Genomic DNA, 22,389 nt, shown 5'->3' on the forward strand with positions numbered 1-22,389 from the left:
ACATCTCCAGAAACATGGGTTTTAGGTATTTTTATACATAACATGTTTAATGTTTCACAGAAACACTTACATGTAGAGATATTTATGATTTCTTGCATTATTATTTTTGGTTTTAATTAAAAGGGCTGAATGTGTTCACAATTTTTCTAGCATTATGAAATAATAATCTGTCTACAGTAGAAATCTGAAGGATTTGTGATTATAAAGCACATATGGAGAGAGAGGAAGAAATGGCTTAGCAAGTGGTAGTGAATTAAGGCTCAAAATTATTAATAATGGTACAAATGCTAAGCAAGGAAAGGATCAGAAAAATATTAAAGTTCTATGAAGTAATATTGGTCCAAGATGCTCATGGAAAAAATTTCACTCAATATATTGTATGTCCTCTTTACTTCTGTTTATACAATTTAGTTAAGGCCGGGCACGATGCCTTATCCCTGTAATCCCAGCACATTGGGAGACTGAGGCTGGCAGATCACCTGAAGTCAGGAGTTTGAGATCAGCTGGGCCAACATGGTGAAACCCTGTCTCTACTAAAAATTCAAAAATTAGCCAGGTATGGTGGCCGGCACCTATAATCCCAGCTAACTGGGGAGGCTGAAGCAGGAGGATTGCTTGAACCAGGGATGTAGAGGATGCAGTGAGCTGAGACCGCACCGTTGCACTCCAACCTGGGCAACAAGAGTGAAACTCTGTCTCAAAAAAGTTAAAATATATTTTATAACCCAATCATGGATGGAGCAATATATGTGAAATGTTAAAGAGACACTTAATTTTATTATTTTGAAAGGAGTTATCCAGACAGATATATCCAGAGATTCAATAAAGAAGTTTAACAATGCCATGGTAATAAAAATGTTCGGAAATTTATCGTAGTGATGCTTGTACAACCGTATGGATATACTAAAACCATCAATTTTTTGCACTTTAAATTTGTGAATTGTTCTACATGAATTATATATTAGTAAGGCTATTATTTAAGCAGATGCAGTTACCTTTTTCTGACTGGTAGCAGAAAGGAAAATCAGAGAAGCGGTAGCGTGAGAGGGATTTAACGGTGACCATTGGCTTGAAGATGAAAGGGGGCATGTAAATGAAGGCAAGTGGCCTTTCAAGGAAGAAAATAGATTATGCCTGGCAGCCAGCAATGCAGTGGGGACCTGAATTTAACCACTTTCATCTGACACAACTGACCACAATTAAGTCAACCATTTGAATGAAATTAAAAGAGGATTATTTCCCAAAGTCTTCAGATAAGAGCCCAGCCTGGCCAGCACCTTGATTTTAGACCTGAAATATCATAAGCAGAGAATCCATTTGAATCTGCTTTGACTTGTAACTTACAGAACTATGAAATATAAATAAACAAATAGCAAATGTGTTGTCAACTGCTAAATTTGTGGTAATTTGTTATTCATTGATAGAATAAAAATAACTGACTGAATGAAAAATCTTCTGATCCGAGACCATAGTAATTATTTTGCTTAATCATCTATGTTTACAAGCCAAGATACTAAGGGATGTTTATTTTATTGGCTTGCACATATTAAGAAGGAAATTAAACATCCAAGTGAGTCGTTAAAACAGAATTATCATTTATGGTTTCCATGTAGCATGGGGGGATGCATTACAGTAATCTTTCATTTTTTTCTCCTGAGAAAAAAATTAATTTTGAAAGGATAGTGATAGTATTACTAAGAAACATTCAAACACAAGATGTGATGAGAAAAATTAATATATCTAATTTTATATTAATATTAGTTAAAATTATGTTATTTGGGAAAATCATCTAATATAAATTCTGAGAAAATATGAAATTGACATAGTTGGACCATATTAAAAGGCTGGATAAGGAAATCAAAACATTGCTTGAAAATTTAAAAAGAAACATAGTTTATTTGCTTTGATTAGCTAAGGAAGACATCCATAAATGGCAGAATCCTTGAAATCCATCACTAGAATATTATAAACAATAAAAAGGTTTCATTTGTTTTGTAAGACACGTGAAGGCCCTACATTCTGCTAATTACTAGCTATTTTATCTGAAATATCTAGGATGTTATTTTTCTGTAAAATGGAGATTATGTTGTCTCAAAGGCCTATTGAGGTTAAAACTAAATATGTGTTTTTATTAAATTGTTCTAAATCTAAGTAGCAAATATTAACAATGAATCTGAATATTCTTTAATCACTAAAATAATAAAGTACACAAGACTTCAAGGTTGGTTAAATAAGACAAAAAATGATATTTTCAAAATATCTTATGATCTTATTTACTGCAATGTAATAAATGCTATGTCTGGACATTAAGGCAGAGAAAATGAACTGAATGTATATCTAATATCTGAACTTCCATTTTGAACAAGTAAGAACATAAGTACCAGCATCGTTTTGTTTTCAAAAGCAAGTTGATAGAGCAGACTCACATGGAGTTGACTCACAGACTCTATTTAGAAACATGAATTCAAATAAGATCTCAAAGACAGTTTTCAGGAATAAATCTATAGAGATCAATAATCAAACATACAATGCAATTCAAATCTTGATAATAATAGATTAGGCAGTTATGCAGACAGCAGATAAAAAACACACATAAATTGTCAAAGGTTGTAGAAAAAGCAAGCTGATTAGAAAGAGAAGGCAAAACACAAGCTCATTTGAAACACAGAACCGAAGAGATTCTCTGAGGTGCAGGAGAGTAGTCGCTGGTGGTATTTGATAGGATGTTATCGTATAGGCCCAACATAAGATCCCAGCCATTACTGTGCTTTTTGGGTTGAGAGAAGACTTTAATAACATCAGTGAAGCCAATTTTACTCGGAGCGTTCTTTTTAAAGAAGAAGAATATTGAACTCTTGAGTGCAGAATGAGATATAGGCCCTTACATCTGCTTCAGGAAGTGAATAATTTCCTCAAAGACACTTTTTTTTTTTCATCAATTACTGTATCCAAGGGAATGGGATGGGAAAGCCTGACCACTTATGCAACATTGAAGGAGGCCATGTAAAACTCACCATCTCTCTATGTGACTGTCAAACTGTCTTAAAAATTATTATTTCTTCACTAGAGAACATTTTAGAAATATATTTTCTCGAGTGTCTTCTAAAATTTATATATATTCAACATGACTGGATTTTTATAGTTGGTGTATTTTGAAGCTTTGCAGTATAGATGGTCCTCGACTTATAATGGGGATATGTACCAATAAACTCATCATAAGTTGAAAATATCATAATCCAAAAATACTTTTTATGCCCCGAATAAACCAATTGTAAAGTCAAAAAATTGTAAATCAAATTATTGTAAGTTGAGTACTATCTGTACTTTATGACAAGCTCAGTTAACTGGAACTGACTGTGCAACAAGACAAAATAGCTATTCTTAGAACGAAAAGTAACCAATAAAGTCTTTTATGCCCACGTTTTTAAGATTCTATCAAATCACAAGATAAAATGAAAAAATCAAAATCAAAATTATTGCTATCCTCTCAAGACTAGGTACTACATCATATTCTAGGAATTATGGAATTAAGTATTCTAAATTGCTATTCATGCATATTCACTAAGCAGCAGCAAATAATTTCTTACTGAGCTCCTAGTCCATAACACATTTTTCTCAGTGGCTGCAGGAAAAAAAAAATGAAAAAAGTTCATGTTTTTATGGAATTAATAAGTAGAAACAGACAATAAATAAATGAATTGGCTATCTCCTAGTGTCAATGGTTATCATTGCATTGGAGAAAAGTAAAACAGAAGAAGAGGATACAGAGATATGCATAGGGAGAGTCTATAATTTACTTTGTAGACAACGTGGGTAGAAAAGGATTTACTGACGTAAAATTTACACAAGACTTTAGAGGAAATGGGACTCTGATATTGAGAGGAAGGGGTTTTGGCCACAGACTACTGCAAAAAAAAGGCTCAATTTTTAACGTATCAGTGACATAACTGGCAAATCTTTTTAACTGATTTCTTTGCATATAGTAAGAGCTGAGCCTGACATCACTTATCAGGAATTAAATTTGCTTGTTTACCTATCTGCATTTTTCTCTCCAAACTCTAAACTTCTCAAGGCCAAAATAATTGGTGGATGCTGTTTATGTATCAGAAGTTCCTTTAAATAAAGGTCCTTGTCTATTCAACTATTGCATAAGTTCAGATTTTACTAAATCACTTTACTCAGAATTATTAAATTTGTGCTAGACGTTAATCCCTTTCTGCCTCCTTTCTATCCGATGTTGCTAAATATCATGAATACTTGCACTTGAAACACACAATTCCTAATAAATTAGAACAATTAGTAGGGATCTTTGAATTGTCTAAATATTGGCATATTTGGACAGTAATTCTATGATTATCCTTCTTAACATTATTTTTAAAATTCTGTCACAAGTTAAATAGTTTTATCAAATATGTTTCCCGGTGTCTCATATGTGTTCTTATTGATACATTTCTATAAACTTGAATGATTAAACTATTCTGTATATCAACTAACTAGTAGTAAACAATTATCTATTCTTACTAAATACCAGGCTTTAAAATTCCCCTATTATATGTTTGATCATTTCCAAGTATAAGGTCAGGCCTAGAAGTCTGCTTAGGTTGAATACACAGCATTTAGGAAAAATTGAAACTAAAATATTAGAACAATAAAAATGACATAAATTATGATCAATAAACATCTTTTGAAAAGGAAGAATAAATTGATGCATAACAGGTATTTTCTATTTCTGAAATAAAGATTCAGAGATATAAAATCTACCTCTCCCATGCCAATCCATTTATTTTGGAATTTTTGGAAGGGATCTTGATAATATAGGTTCTGTAAAGACATTTCCTGAGTTTTTCACTGCTTCTTTAAGTGATATTATGGAGCTGACCTGAATAAGAATATTTATTATAATTGGAATCATTAGGAAGAAAATCTCATTGGGATAGATACATATTAGATAGAAGTTAGGGAAAATTTCCAAATGCAGTGATGAGAGAAAAGGGATGCTAATTAACAGGAAAGATGAATAAAATTATTTTTTGATAAAAAAGTCATCTTCAGAAAGTCTCTAGTATCTACTTTTGGCCACATTATAAGGTATTTATAGGATTAATAGAATTAGTAAACTAGACAGAATCTACATTATAGCTGCAAATGCTTAACATAATGTTTGCAACTATCTTTGCAGGAACAAAGTAGCTATTTAAGATAAGCTAATAATTTTAGTATAAATAGAAAATATATTAGTAATTGCTATCTTTGACTGAGGACTACTTCTGTGACAAATAAACTAAATCTTTTGCCTATCATATATTTAATCTTCATAACCTACCATGAAGTATTCATTATTTCCATTTTACACATGTGGTTAGTATACTTGAATGTATAAAGGCTACTTTTCTTTCTTTTAATACATTATTTAATGTCAATTTAAAGTTAGCAAAAAATACATTATTCAGAGTCAATAGTGGTATAATATTAACACAATATATATTGTGATAATTTAAGGAGGCATACTGTAATCCATAGGGGTGGCAACCATTGAAAATAACACAAAGCAGTATAGGTGTAAAAAATGCTGTGAGAAAATAAAATGCTACAATAAGTAATTCTTTAAATGACAGGAAATAGATGGGATCAAATATATAGTAAAATGGAAGGAGATATATATATATATATAGGAATATATATATTTATTTCTCTCTATACATGTATATATATGTGAAGTGGTATAATATGAATTCAATGTATACAGAGAGAGAGAGACTTCTACAGAGCTCTAAGCATAATTGTGTAACTCCAAGCTCACAGTGCCTAAGACCAGTACCAGGCTGACTCATCGGAAAGCTGCCATAGTAAGACTCTTCTAGTCACTGCGTTATTTATTGATGTATTGCAAGCACTTAGATACATTTCTAGCATATAATACATGATCAATAAATATTTTGACATGAACAAATGGTAATTCTGCCTAGAGCCAATGTGAATATTGGGATGGGTTGCTGGACATGGTATCACAGAAGTCTGGGATGTGGAGAAGAGTTCATTTCTTTAGTGGGCATCCGTGACTCTCTGGACTCTAACCCATCTAACGCCTATCTGTATTTACAAATACATTATCTATCTATCTATCTATCTATCTATCTATCTATCTATCTATCTATCTATCTATCTATCTATCTATCTTTCTGTCTGTCTGTTTGGGCTGCCTATGGCTCAACCCAAGTTGAAGGAGGAGATTTGACCAACAATTCAAGCTCTCTGAATATGTTTTGAAAATAATGTATATTAATGAATGTACAAATTTCCTCACTTGTACTTTCAGACTGTTATCTGTGAGTTAAAACTCATCCACTCTTTTTCCTGCCCAAATAATAGCATACTTTTTTCTGAGTATATTTTGGGAAGAAGAGTTATTCAGTATTGTTATATTTAAAAAAATTCCTTATACCAAACTCTACTTGATCTAAGGCTATTCATTGAAACTTTCAGCATGCTTAATAGCAGTCTTTTATTCTCTCTTGCATTTGTATGGAGTTACTATATGCAAAATACATTTTTGTTGTGGGTTTGATAACTAGGACACAGGAAGAGAACCTCGGAAAACGAAAAACAGTTCATCTTGATCCAATACCAAATATACATGTTTAAAAAGATTAAAAAACATGTAAGTTTAAAGGAGAGATATATAGCATGTATTTCTTATTGTAACTTCATATGCAGTTTTGATGCCTGTTTGCTTTCTTAAAATATTATGGTATTATTAAATTGATTAACATAAAATTTTAAAACAACCTCCTCTATGACTTACTCATAATTAATCCTGTAACTTAATTCCAAACCTAAAGTCAAGATTAACACAGTCTATTCAAAAATTAAGCTTTATTAGTTGTTATGAAAAAAAGTGGCAGCTTGGTCTTAGCTAAGCCTTACCTGCTCAATCTACTCTAACACTGTATTTCATATATGGAAAGTAAATACAGTAATTAATTTATTGAATATAAGCCTCATGCCTTCCTACTTTACACCATGCCTGCATTCCTTGCTAGTACTTCTAACAATACATGTACTTCCTATTGTTTGAGTGTCAGAATACCCATTACCAGTGTTTGAAACTCTATTGTCTCCTTTTCAAATTCCCTTGCTTAAAATCTTACTCTTGCAGTATCTATGACAGTGTTTTACCAACCAGAGACCTAATGCTAACTCTTCCCTGTGTTGACTGTGTCATATTTTGTAATGCCATATTCTCTAATAACTGATACATCCCTATGTATTTTGTTTGATTGAGAAATTAAGGAAAACCTATTCTGGCACATGTGCCTGTTGATTCAACCTCATGACATTGTATTCTAAATACTGGATGGTATTCCTGCATGAAAAAAAATCAAACATTAACTATTCCAATGCTTTCCAAAAATTGAGTATTAGAAAACAACATGCTAACAGTACATTATATTTTTTCATATGAATATAACTATGGAGTTTTATAATATTATGTATATAGAGTGGCATATTGTATTTCTTGAAGCAAGAATAGCTAATGAGATTTTCATAAGCTTTTAATTAAGCACATTAAAACAATTATATGAACAAATTTTATTCAAAAAGCCTTCTTATATAAACTGTGGATTTTTCTCTCTGTAAATCTAGTGCTGCTCTTAACTTTTAGCCAAAGATAATGCCTTCTTTAGTGATGATTAATTTGATCTGGATTTCCAGACTATTTTTTATCCTTTCTTTTAATACAAGTTATACAAAATGCTTATCTAGAGATGGAGAGTGTCTCTTGCTAATTGAATAACTTTTCCTCATTAACAAGGTGATTTTCCTACTGTGAAAACATTTTATTGTAATATTACCTGACTATAAAATGTATTTTTATTTAGCCACTGAATCAAAGTATCTCGTTACTGTGTTAAGAACACTTGACATGAGATCTACCATCTCAGAAAATATTAAGGGCACAGCACAGCACTATCAACTGTGGGTACAATGTTGCTCTGAGAGCTCTAGAATTTATTCATCTTGCATAACTCAAACTTCATACCTATGGAACAGTAACTCTCCATTTCCCTCTTTCCCCAGTCCTCAGAAACCAACATTCTCCTCTCTCTTTTTAAAATTTATTTTTTCTTTTTCAACTTTTATTTCACAATCAGTGGGTATATGTTCAAGGCAAGTTTGTTACGGAGGTATATTGCATGAAGATGAGGTTTGGGGTGTGACTGAACCCATCACCCAGGGAGTGAGCATAGAAACCAACAGGTAGTATTTTTTAGCCCTTGTTATCCTCCTTATATGCCTCTATACTAGTCCCCAGTGTCTATTATTCTCACCTTTATTTTCATGTGTACCAATGTTTAGCTCTCACTTATAAGTGAGAACATGTGGTATTTGGTTTTCTGTTTCTACATTAGTTCACTTAGGATAATGGCCTCCAGCTGTATTCATGTTGCTGCAAAGGACATTATTCCATGGTGTATATTACCACATTTTCTTTATCCATTTCACTGTTGATGGACCCCTTGGTTGATTCAATGTATTTGCTATTGTGAATAGTGCTGACATGAACATACAGGCGCATGTGTCCTTTTGGTAGAATGATTTATTTTCCTTTGGTTATATACCCAGTAGTGAGATTTCTGGGTCAAATAGTTCAACTGTTAGTTCTTTGAGAAATATCCAAACTGCAAAAATCATATGATTACCTCAAATAGATACAGAAAAAGCTTTTGATAAAATTTAACATCCTTCATGATAAAAAGCCCTCAACAGACTGGGAACTGAAGGAACATACCTCAAAATAATAAGAGCTATCTTTGACAAACCCACAGCCAACATCACACTAAATAAGCTAAAGTTGGAACCATTCCCCTTGAGAACTGGAACAAGACAAGGATGTCTACTCTCACGACTCCTATTCAACATAGTACTGGAAATACAAGCCAGAGCAATCAGGCAAGAGAAATAAATAAAAGGCACCCAAATAGGAAAAGAAGAAGTCAAACTATCTCTATTCACTAATGATATGGTTCTATACCTGCAGAACCCTAAAGGCTCTGCCAAAAGGCTCCTAGAACTGATAAACAACTTCAGTAAAGTTTTAGGATACAACATGAATGTGCAAAAATCAGTAGTATTTCTATACACTAGTAATATTCTAGCTGAGATTCAAACAAACAAACAAAAAAACCCACAATTCCATTTACACTAACCAGAAAAAAATCAAATACCTAGGAATACATCTAACCAAGGAGGTGAAATCTATTTACAAGAAGAACTGTAAAACACTGGTAAAAGAAAAATCAGAGATGATACAAATAAATGCCAAAACATTGCATGTTCATGGATAGGAAGAATCAATTGCATTAAAATGGCCATACTGCACACAGCAATTTACAAATTCAATGCTATTAATGTCAAACTACCACTGTGATTTTTCACAGAATTAGAAAAAAGCTATTCTAATATTCAAAATAATATTCAAAAAAGAGCCCAAGTAGCCAAAGCAGTTCTAAGCAAAAAGAACAAATCCAGAGGCATTAACATTACATGACTTCAAACTATACTACAAGGGGCTGCAGTGAGAAAAACAGCATGGTACTGGTACAAAAATATATACACAGACAAATGGAACAGAATGGAGAACTCAGAAATATAGCCACACACCTACAACCATCTGATCTTCGACAAAGTCAACAAAAACAAGCAATCAGGAAAGGACTCCATATTCAATAAATGGTGCTGGGATAACTGATTATTCATATGCAGAAGAATGAAACTGGACCCCTATCTATAACCATATAAAAATTAACTAAGATGACTTAAAGACTTTAATGTAAGACCTAAAACTATAAAAATCTTAGAAGAAACCCTAGGAAATACCCTTCTCACCATAAGCCTTGCCAAATAATTTATGGCTAAGTCCACATAAGCAATGGCAACAAAAAAAAATTGATAAGTAGTACCTAATTCAACTAAGGAGCTTCTGAACAGCAAGAAAAACTATCAACAGAGTAAATAGACAACCTTCAGCAGGAGATAAAATATTCTCAAACTATGCATCCAACAAAAGTCTAACATCAAGAATGTATGGGAAACTTAAATCCATGAACAAAAACAAATGACCTCATTAAAAAATGAGCAAAGGACATGAACAGACACATTCCAAAAGATGACATACAAGTGACCAACCAACTATATGAAAAAATGTTAATCTGCATGAATCAAAAGAGAAATGTAAATCCAAATCACAATGAAATGCCATATCACATCAGTCAGAATGGCTTTTGTTAAAGTTTCAAAAAAAAAAATAACAGATGTTGGTGAGGCTGTGGAGAAAAGGGGACACATACAATGTTGGCGGCAATATAAATTACTCTACTCCCTATATGATTTTTGACTATTTTAGAGTCCTCCTATAAGTGGAATCATGCAGTATTTGCAATTCTTTTATTGGCTTCATTCAGTTATCACAGTGTTCTCTAGGTTCATAGATGTTGCATATGACAGAATTTCCTTGTTAAGTCTGAATAATATTTCATTGTACATATATTCATATTTTCCTTATTATTCATCCATTGATGGACATTTAGGTTATTTCTACATATTGGCTATTGTGAATAATGCTGACATAAACACAGAAGTGCATAGAAATGCAAACGTATCTTAAATGCTTGATTTCAATTTGTTTTGAATATATACCCAGTAGCTGGATTGCTAGTTCTATTTTGTATTTTTAAGGAACTTTCTAACTATGCTTTATAGTGGCTACACCAAACTATATTTCCACCCACACTATATTTCCAACACTGTACAATGGTTACAATTTCTTCACATCCTGCCGACACTTATCTTTTTAAAAATAATAGCCATTGTATGTGATCTGAGATGATATATCATTGTGGTTTTGATTTGCAATTCCCTGATAGTTATTATGTTGAACATATTTTCATATACCTGTGGGTCATGTGTATGTTTTCTATGGAGATATGTTCATTCAAGTTCTTTAATATTTTTGATTGGGGTACCATTATTATTTCAGCTATTAAGTTGTAGGAGTGCCTCATGTATTTTGGATATTAACTCCTTATCACATGGATGGTTTGCCTGTATTTTCTCCCATTTCATAGGTTACCTGTTAAGATGTCTATCCTTTGATACACAATGAGAAGACAAAGATTCTTTCTTAGGCAGTTTGCATGCATACAGGGCACACAAAAAGACAAAAGCTGGTAGTTTAAGAAGACCTTGAAAAGCACAAATAGTTAAAGCATATTGAAGTAAAAAGCTGCGTTCGAGATCGAATTGGGTTTAACAAATTTCAAGTGCTAAGTGAATAGCAAAATAAATTGAACATCTGTCCTATATTGGAACCTGTGAGACTTCCCAATCCTAAAATTGAATTCCCATATGTAAGAGGCCTGCATTTAGATCTGTTCTGGAATTCCTGTGAAACCAAATACATGGATAAGTTTGATTTCTTCTTTGTTTTCAGGCATTCTTTTTATAAAGTAGCTGTTTTCAGTAAATGAAAGCACAAATAAGTAAAATATTTATATTCCTATCTAGCCCAAATAAAATAATGTGAGAAACAAAAACAAGGTCCAAAAATTAATGTTTTAGTAATTTCTAGATTATTGGATGTTTTTCTAAGCTTTTTATTTTTATTATTATTTTTTACAACAACTATATCTGACTCATCTTTGTAGTATTCCAAAGTAGTATTCCATTGTGGTTTAGAAAACCAAGACACCAAGATATTAGAAAGCTTACTTAACGACTGAAATAAGATATTGTCAAAAAAAAGAAAAAAAAAAGTCCACGCACCCTGGCTCTTGAACTCATGCTTTCAGTTACTGTATTTTACTGCTCTTGTGGCACATAAAAATATGGCGGTACTCATCACTAAAAATAATACCTCACTGAATTGATTAGACACAAATGTTCATATTCGTGCATATACATACATATATAGCAAAAAATAATGTTCAAAACAGTATAGTTTTCACACTAACCTTTATTTTAAAATGAAATTTAGGTGTGTATTGGAGTGTGGGGGTGTCTGTGCACTTTATCTAGAAGGATACACCATCCATTAGTAGTTTGTAACTCTGAAAATGAAGCTGACATGACCTGATTCAGAGGAGAAAAAGCCAAAATAATTATTATATACACGATTATAGAATATTTATTTTACAAAGGGATCATATTAACCTTTTCTAAAAATGTATACACCCTAAACATCAAATACAAAATTCAACTGAAAGTACACAATCTCAATTAAACAGGTTATATAATGGTGACAATTATGATTGATGAATAGTTGGGCAAAATGTAGAAGTATAATTGCCTATTTGTATTTAGATTTTATTTAAATGTTACTTTATTTAAGCTACATTTAATGTTCAAAGCTTTACATTTTGTTAAGTCATTACCAATAAAGGAATATATGCTGAATAATAAAACCTGTACTCATCATCATTGTGCATATAGGAAACGGCAAGAGAAGGCTAGTCTTCCTTAAATAGAATTAAATCAATGTACTGGCTGTCTTTGATACTAGAAATGGAGAAAATATAAATGGCTTCATATTATAAATTGAATATCAAGAAGACATAGAAATCAGGTCTTAATGTTTCGTCTGTAGCACATCTGAAATCTAAGCCCAACAAGAGATCTTCGTGTATCTTTTACTGTGATGCTGTTTATCAGGAAGAAACATTCAGGTCTGTGACTAATTTCTCCAAGAGCCACCTTCTCAGGAGCTTACTAATGCAACTAAGACAACTAAGGATCAATGAAAATATGGTTCATCCACTGTCTATGCCTCTCTTATGCCTAACTCCAAGTTACCTCTTCTATATTCTCTGCCTGGGCATGCTGGGGAGATGGACAAGATAAAGAGCTGCTTGTTAATAAGCATAAGAGTTCTTCAAGCTTTCAGTGGCATTGATTTCATGTTCCCTAATCCAATATAAATACCTAATTGAGCTGCTAACAGTCACAGGATGCTTTATCTTGATTCTCCATGGTAGTGGTCAGAAATCCCTGTCTCCGATTCCTCTCAAAGGAGTTAGGAGGATGTGTAAAATATATCTGACCAGGATTGGATTCAAGATATCATCGACTAAGTTATGTCTTAAAGAGAATGTCAAAATTTATGAGCAAAAGATAATCATTAAATTAGCCTTGCTTTTCTATAAATCAGGGACCTCAAACTTAAATGCAGGTAACATAACAAGGCACACAGCATAAATGAATTCAGCAGAAAATTCTCCATCTAAAGGAAGCTGGTACTGTTTAATTCCAGTCAATTATAGCCAGAAATAAATGCTGCATAGGTCCAAAGTAGCAAGATTGCCTTTTGTTTCTTTGCTTGTTTAGTTTTGTTTTTGTTCTTTGTGGAGGGAAGTGTTTTGTTTTGTTTTTCAAGAGGCAGCTGAAGAAGCCTCACTAAAATCACGAAGGAGATAGCAGTTATTGCTAATTCTCACTCTTCTTACTAGAATAATATTTATCAAACATTAGTGAACACATAGATTACCTAAGAATTTTGTTAAAATGTAGACTTTTATTTAGTAGATCTGGGGTGGGGCTTAGGATTCTTCATTTCTTGCTAATTCCAATGGGATGTCAATGTTGCTGGTTCATGGATTACACTGAGAGTAGCAAGGTACTCACTTATTACTTAACTACATGTTAATCTTCCAGTTGTAAAATGTAAGCTGCTAAATTACCAAAGGAATGCCTATTTGAAGATGAAAATAGAAAAGATATTATTTCCTTGTCAGTTGGCCAAGTACGCTATAATCTTATAAAATGCCTATTTATAAGTCATGTACTCATAGGTAACACAGCAGCATATTTCTCTTTTGATGTTAGTGTCAGTTTATAATCAAAATTTAACTTTTCATTTAGTTCCTAAGTTTAGTCAACTTTAGTTTTTCAAACACACTTACATTGCTCAACACATAAATAAATGGTATAAAAATATATAGTGATTTTGGGAGGAAGGAGGGCTTGATGTAAGTACACCACGTAACCCTGAGGAATCCGTCAAACTGGAGTGTTTCAGAGTCACTGATCACACAAGCAATTGTCTATGAGTGAGGGGATGTTGTTTCCAGTTATCCAATATCTTATTTCCCAAGAGAGTTATTTGTAGGATAGTTGAGCATCAAAGGCAGTAATCAAACTAGGATCATTAAAATTCCTTGTCACAAATAAAAAAGGCCTGTGAGCACAACACATTCTTTTTATACTTAACTTGCAAGCTTGGGAGGATCTGTTACAATGTAATTTTAGAGTCTCAGTTGTCCCATTTATGATGTCCACTGTTCAATTTTGTAAATCAATGAGTTTTCCTAAATGGTGGTCACAATACTGTAGATTAGCACATGCCTACAAAATGATCACTTCTACATTTCTCATTTCTAAAATAAATGAAACCACTGGTTTCTCTTTTTATAATTTGTAAATTCCCTTTGTTGATTATATATGATTGCCCATATGGTCAGGCAAAGTTTGGAAAGAAATAATTTTTGCCTGACTGACTACTATTTAATTACAGTTTAACACCATAGCCCCTTCTTAGGAATGACCGTCATCGTTAAGTCCACAACTTTACTATATGTATATAATAAATGTATACTTTAGTTTCTCAAACACACTTACATTGCTCAACACATAAACAAATGGTATAAAATATATTGTAATTTTGGGAGGAAAGAGGGCTTGATGTAAGTACACCACGTAACCCTGAGGAATCCATCAAACTGGAGTGTTTCAGAGTCACTCTCCTAAGGACGTTTGCTTGCAAATACAAATTCTCTGAAGACAAAAAAGCTTTTAAGGCTCACAGTATTCAATCTTAATGCCTGTCATCATTTCAGGCATTATACCTGAAATGAGGTGAGGATATTGGGAAGTATTAATGAAATTGGGATACATACTTAAGACCAAAAAGTATTTGGCTTGAGAAAACTGCAACAAGAATTCTCCATCCATGTGTGTCAGTGTCAACTAATTTCACTTATGTTTTATTTCATGATACTAGTTAGATTAAAAATAAAATATAAAAGAAAATTAACATACTGATAACAGGTTTACATCTATCATGTGAATTTATAGAACACTAGAATATATATGTGTGTGTGTGCGTGTGTATATTCTAGAAAATAATTTATTATAAGATACTAGCTTATGTAATTTTGGAGACTGAGAATTCTTACATTCTGCTGTCTGCCCCTTGGGAACCCAGGAAAGCCAGTGATGTACTTCTGAGGCCTAAGAGGCTGAGAACTGATGGTGTAGATTCCAATTCAAAGGCCAAAGAACCAGGAGCACCAAGGGCAAAAAAAGATCCATATCTTAGCTCAAGATTTAAGGTAGAGAGTAAATTCAACCTTCCTCCACCTTTTTCTTCTATTCAGACCCTCAAGGGATTGAATGATGTCTATCTGTACTGGGGAGACCGCCTGTTTCCTCCATTCATGTATTCAAATGCTAACCTTGTCCAGAAACACTCTCTCAGAAACATTCAGAAAAAATGTTTAACTAGATATCTGGGCATCATATGGCCTAACCAAGCTGATATTTAAAATTTACACTCTCCTATATATTTTTTATGTAATGATATAAATACTGATTTATAGATACAGACATATAAATACACATATAACTTGAGACACCAGAGAAATATTTAGGGGAATAGCACAATTATTATTTTAATACTTGTTGACTTATACATTTTATATTTAATAAAATACCATGTAGAATAAAAATGTCAAAGCAGCATAATACCTAGTGATGTTCCACAGTATGATAAAATAATTGAATGAATTATTGAATGAATTTCTCTGTTAATTTCTCTACTTGCTTAATTTTCATATGCTGGTTGGCCCTCCATCTGTCCTGACATAATATTAAAAGGCTGAAATATGCATTTCATTTATTGACAAAAGACAACTGCCATGGTATTTGGATATTTGTAAACTACCAGTGGGGAAACATTAGCACTGAGAATGGTTAATACATATTATATGATTATATATTCTTTGTAAGTAATTAACTGTGTCTTCTTTCACATTAGGATTTTTTAATGACTTCCATAGTAATTAGCTAATAATACCTTTGAATATAAATCTTTAAACTGTAAGTTATTGGGGAAGGGTTTATTAAATACCTTCTTCATCTATAAACTCTGCCAGACATTGGACAAACAACCATATGTTTGTGGTAAGTTAACTTACTTGAGAAGAGAAGGCATGCACACATAAGGGCACACACTAATAATAAAAGGTAGGATTTTTTTTTCTTTTTCAACTTTTACTCTAGATTTAGGGAGTACATGTGCAGATTTTTTTTTTTTTTTTTGCCTGGGTAAAAAAAATTGTATGATACTGAGATTTGGGTTACAAATGTTCCCCTCTCTACTGAGCATCATAGCCAACAGTTTTTCCACCCTTGCCCTCATCTCTTCCTCCTGCCTCTAGTACTCTCCAGTGTCTATTGTCACCAGAAGATAGCATTTTTATTCTATGCTTTCAGTGTACAGTTACAGCATGTAGGAAATAAGAAGGGAGTTCGTGAGAAAAATAAAAGGTCAAAGGATGTTTCAGAATGACTAACTTTAACAAAGGTTACATGGATATGTTGTGTAATGATGAAGTCTGGGCTATTAGTTTATCCATCACTCAAATGGTGTACATTGGACTCACTACGTAATTTCTCATCCCACTCTCCACTTTGACATCAGAAAATCCAAGTATTCCTTTGAACTTCTCAAATACTATCTTTGGGAATTAACTTCTGTTCCTTCCTTGCTAACTGGAAGCTACTATTTAGTGAACTGTGGTTTAGTGGATTAAGTTTGCTATCATGTGTAAATGACTTTGTAAAGTGTCTCACCCAAAGAAAGAGCCAAAAAGCATTTATTTATTTGAGGTAATTTTAGCATAATTATTTTTCTTATTATGTTCATATTCCTGTGCTCATGATTTTTACATTTTCTTTTAGAAAACATGAAGAAAGTTTTATGTAGGGATGAGACAAGGTTCAGTGTATATTTTAAATTCTAAGGATGCTTGTGGGAAAATGAATACTAAAGAAGCTATATTTAGAGGCTATAGCAAGAGTACAGGAGAGAATGGAAAACTATCTTCCAAACCAGATGAACGATTTTCAAATAAATACAGATCCTTGAATTTAACATTTAAAAAATTGATGTACAAATTATTTAAGTAAATGATCCATGATTATGATATGATTATAATAAAAGGCTACAATCTGTATGAAATCATCATTGTTTCCTTGTTATATTTTTATTTTATGCAAAATGCATAATCATATTTACTCGTTGAGATTTTTTACATTCCACATGGGAAAACCATATTACTCCATTTATAATCAACCCCACACCTCACATTTAGTAATCTCTCACCTCTTAGTCTTTTTTTGTCAGTGCCCAAATAATCTTTCTGAAACATTATTTTGCATTTGCCTCCCTGCCCACTCTGGGCAAACATAAAGGGATCTTCAACATATTAATTAGTTTGGCTCCAAAAAAATGCTTCATTAATAAAGGTTGCTGCATAGCTTTGAAGGGCCCATTGGGAACGATAATAGGGGCAGAAAGGCAGGCAGATAAATAGATTTGTACACAGATAGAAATATTATATGAAAAAGGCCAAAGGAATATGTTATTTGACATATATGTGTGGATATGTCTCTCTTTTTTAATAAAGTCTTTATTGTATTTGGTTGGATTGACTGATATCGGAGAAATCAGTGGAGTAAGGCATAGATGGAATGACAGAAGATAGACATATTTTATCAAAGATATATACGTGACAAAGATGCCAACTTTTTACCTATGAGCCAAAATCCATAGCAGAGTGCTTCATCCCACGATAGTATTTGTCCTTTTATTAACATATTATTTGTCACTTACAGTAATACTTTCAATTATATTTCAACTTATAAAAATAAAGGAGAGCACACTAATTATACCCACAAGTTATTCTAGCATTTACTAGTTTTATTTATTTTATTTTCAGATTCACTAGTTCAACAAGGACATTCAAATCAGTTCTTATGTTTCTATAATGTTATATGTTTATATTTCTACCAATGCATATATCTGTATTTATACCTGCTGTAGTACAAAACTTTTACACAAATTTGATTATAAGCATTTATCAATTTCTTTAAATATTATACCATTTTACGGTTACATAGGTGTGCAGATTATCCCACCATGTGGAAACACAAGACATTACTGAATAGGAAACAAATGTTATTTATTATTCATTGCGATCTCTATGAATGCACACACAATTTGTAATAAGATCTGTAACAGTGGCATATTTGTCTTTGGAAGCTAAACATACAGACATCTGGTGCATACTTTATACCTTATGCTAATTGCTTTCAAAAATAATAAGTGGCCCAGTTGTGGTGGCTCATGCCTGTAATCCCAGCATTTTGTGAGGTCGAGGCAGGAGGACTCCTTGAATCCAGGAGTTAGAGATAAGCCTGCACAACAGAGCAAGATTTTGTCTCTACAAAAGATAAAAAATTCGCTGGGTGTGGTGACACATGCCTGTAGTTCCAGCTACTTCGGAGGCTGAGGTGTGAGGATCACTTGAGCCCAAGAGGTTGAGGCGGCAGTGTGGTATGATCATGCCACTGCACTCAGTCTGGGCAACAGAGTGAGACCTTGTCTCAAAACCAAATAAGTAAAAAGTGACATAAAATATAGTAATTGCCAAGAAGGATAAATTAGACACATGCACACACAAACAGAAAAAAGTGAATGAGAATGTATATAGGTACTGTACAGTGAAGCAAACATGTCAAAACTCCTATTCTTTCCACCCAAATATATTCAATTTATTTCAATATATTTTTGCTGCGCTGGCTATAAATAAGTCCCTATTTTATATAAAAATTATGTATATTAGTTCCTGCTACTTGTGTATTCTATTAATTCAATTTGAAACAATTTAATCCTTGAAATTTAAGTTTAGATTGCCAATTACTTTTAAGGCATATCTCATATACATGCTTAGTCATAGAGAAGCAGATATTAATGTTTTTAAACTAACAGAGAAAATATTTTTTAAATGGCATATTTAACAGTTAGTGGCACAAGATGTAAACCTAATAATTTGTAATAACCTAGAATATATTACAAAAATAAAATCACTTTTTAAATTATATTTATGTATTATTTAGCCAATATCTTACCCAGGATATTTCTTGTGTTATAATAACTAATAACATAGAAATAAATTATACTTTAAAGTCATGCAGGACAGGGTTATTATTATTTATATTTTGTATAGATTTTCATCTCAGTGTGAAGATAAATTACTCCATTATTGCAAAAAATATGTTAACCACCTTGTAAAGAAAATTACAAATTTGTATTTGTTTTTAACATCAATTAAGAAATATAACAAGAGTAAATAATGGAAAAAAAATGAACAGGATGGCTACATTCAAGTCATGGCTGTCAGAAATTTCTATTTTACTTTCTAATCTGCCCAATGTTCTGTGAAAAGAGCCAATGTTCAATCCTAATCACAGTCGTGACAGCTATCCAGATTTGAAAGTTTTGTACACATAAAAGATAAAGGGTAAATCAATCTTCGTAGAGTTTTGGTTCTAGGATATTACGTGAGACAACAAATCATGCTGTTTCATTTTTGTTTTGTTTTTTACATTTTTTTTCCATTTGAAGTTAGATATAGTCTAAAAACTATCAGATTAATTTAAAATTATGAATTTCTTTGGAATTTTATTAACGTTAATAAAAATGTTCATTTTTGTACTGATTTGGGGCATATAATGGGTTTTTATTCACATAATTATGCTATTAAAACCTCATTAATTTATTTGGTAATATAATTAGGATTTACAAATGAAATTAATAATACTTACTACTTTGTAAACTGTAATGGTTGCATGCATTATTAAATGTGTTAACAGGCACTATTTATAAATAATTATAGCTAAAATATATTTCAGTTTTTATTTATACACTGTCCATTATTTCTGAAATAGTTCTTCAAATTAATTGAGACACATGGCATTTTTGGCCACAGCACCACTTTCAAATCAGCAATTACAATTATTCTTGAAACAACAATAAATCCCATTAATTCAACAATGCCAAAAATGCAATGGGAAAATTTCCAGGAAAACAAATTTACCAAGAAGTATTTATGTTCAATTAACAAACTATTTTGAGACTACTTACACTGAGGAGTAGACATTCCAACTAAGACAATGCTGAAAGTTCATTTTCTTCTATCAGATTTACAAAATAATGCCTATAGTTTGGTAACCCAAGCATTCTCATATAATTCTTAATGGAAATGTACACATCTTTTATTTTGCAATATTTATGATGTGTCAAAATGAGAAAAAATGCACATAAATATTTTCTCAACATATGTGGAACAAGATATGCACAAGATGCTTGATGCAGCATTGTCATAGGAACCAACTTTTTGAATTTTCTTGAAAGGATTTATTGCAAAACATCAAGAAATCTATATAAATTGAATCCTTATTTTGATGTGTTTTGTGTACAAAAATATAGGGTAGTTTATGGACTTATGGATTTTTTTTAGAAATTTATAACAACAACAAAAAATGGAATATATGTTGTAAAAAATAAAGTATAGAGTACTCTTGATGATATGACATGGGACTATCCCCTACGATAGAAGAATGTGAAGAAGTGATAGTTGATGTAAGGTCGGACAAATGATTGAGTTTATCAGATGCCCTGGCCCAAGGAAGAAGACTGTCAGAATATACTAAGTGCTTAAATAAGACTGTACACAGAATATGCTAAGAGTTTAAAGAAGACTAAGCTGAAGCAACAGTGTACAGGGACAAAGGAAAAATAGCTACTGTAAATGCAAAGAAGTGTACAGAGTAGGTAATTAAAATGTGGTATTGGAAAGATGTAGTGATTGACTGAATATAAAGGGTAAAGGTATATGGCAGAAAAATATTTCAGATTTTTGACTTGAGTAACTTGCGAGGTAATGCTACTTAGAAATATAGTGAACAGTGGGAAAAAACGAAAGTTTTTTGTTTTTATTTTCTTTTTGATGCAATGAAGGTTAATTGTGAGCTCAGTTTAGTGTGGTAGATTTGAGGTGCCTAAGAGATATAAAAGTGAAATCATCTTGCAAATACTTGCATTTTCCCGAAAATTAGGATAAATGACAATGATTGTATCTTTGGGAATCATCAAGATAATTGAAACCACTAGAATCACTGAAATCAACTAGGATGTAAGAAGATAAGAGCATATGAGATGCAACCCTGGTAATTTCCCTCATTTATGGATTTGGTAGAGGAGACGGAAGCAATGCTAAATGAGAAGCAGCCAGCAAATACAAATGGAATCTAATAGATGGTGTTTTTAGAAAGCTAGGGTTAAGGCTATTTTGTGGAGAAGTGTGCTCAGCAGTGTCAACAGTTTTCTCCAAAATGATCAGGATTTTCTAAAAAAAGACATAGAATTTTCTGACATAGCAAGACATTAGAGACAGAAATAGAAATAGTTTTAACATGCAGTATGCTTTGAAACCATAAATGAGTTCAGTAAGGTGCAAGTGGTGGGTGTAGAAATGCAGACAGTCAGGTCAGAAGCTTCTTTTGATGTATCATGAAAAGAATTAAATATATAAAGACGTTGGGAGACTACGATGACATTTGAAAAGGTTTTGTGTCTGCATTTCATCTACTGAAAAAGGTTGGACAGGAAGGAAAAACAGAGCGAGTTGTTGAAAATACAAAAAAAAAGAAAAAAATGAAAAATCTATAAAATCGTGAGTGAATAACATGAGAATATGCAGAAAGTGGTTTACCTCTTCAATATTATTATTACTGAATCGCTGGGGTGTCAATTTTTCTGGCCAGAAACCTCTGTGGCCATGGTGCCTTTGTCCAAATTCTTGTTCTGTGTCCAGGAAGAATGAGGTACACAGACAACTGGAAGGTGAAGATGAAGAGTTTTATTAGACAGCCCAGAGAAGTGGGTAGCTCCTCTCTATTGGTAGGTCATCTTGTCTAGTGTGTTCAGCTATCAGCAAAGAGGTGGCCCTGGAAAGAATGGCTCCTCTCTGCAGGCAAGTCTTTCCCACCTCTTTGCAGGTCTCTGAAGCTCTCAGCAAAGAGGGTAGCTCTGCTCTACCCGTGGGTCCTCTCTGCAGCTCTAGGCTGAGAGGGTACTCTTTTCTGCAGCTGATCATCCTATCTCAGTGTGTCCGGAATTGGTGGGTTCTTGGTCTCACTGACTTCAAGAATGAAGCCGCGGACCCTCGCGGTGAGTGTTACAGTTCTTAAAGGCGGCGTGTCTGGAGTTTT

The sequence above is a fragment of the Gorilla gorilla genome, chromosome 14 (assembly GCF_029281585.2).
Source record: "Gorilla gorilla gorilla isolate KB3781 chromosome 14, NHGRI_mGorGor1-v2.1_pri, whole genome shotgun sequence".
In the NCBI taxonomy this organism is placed as follows: domain Eukaryota; kingdom Metazoa; phylum Chordata; class Mammalia; order Primates; family Hominidae; genus Gorilla; species Gorilla gorilla.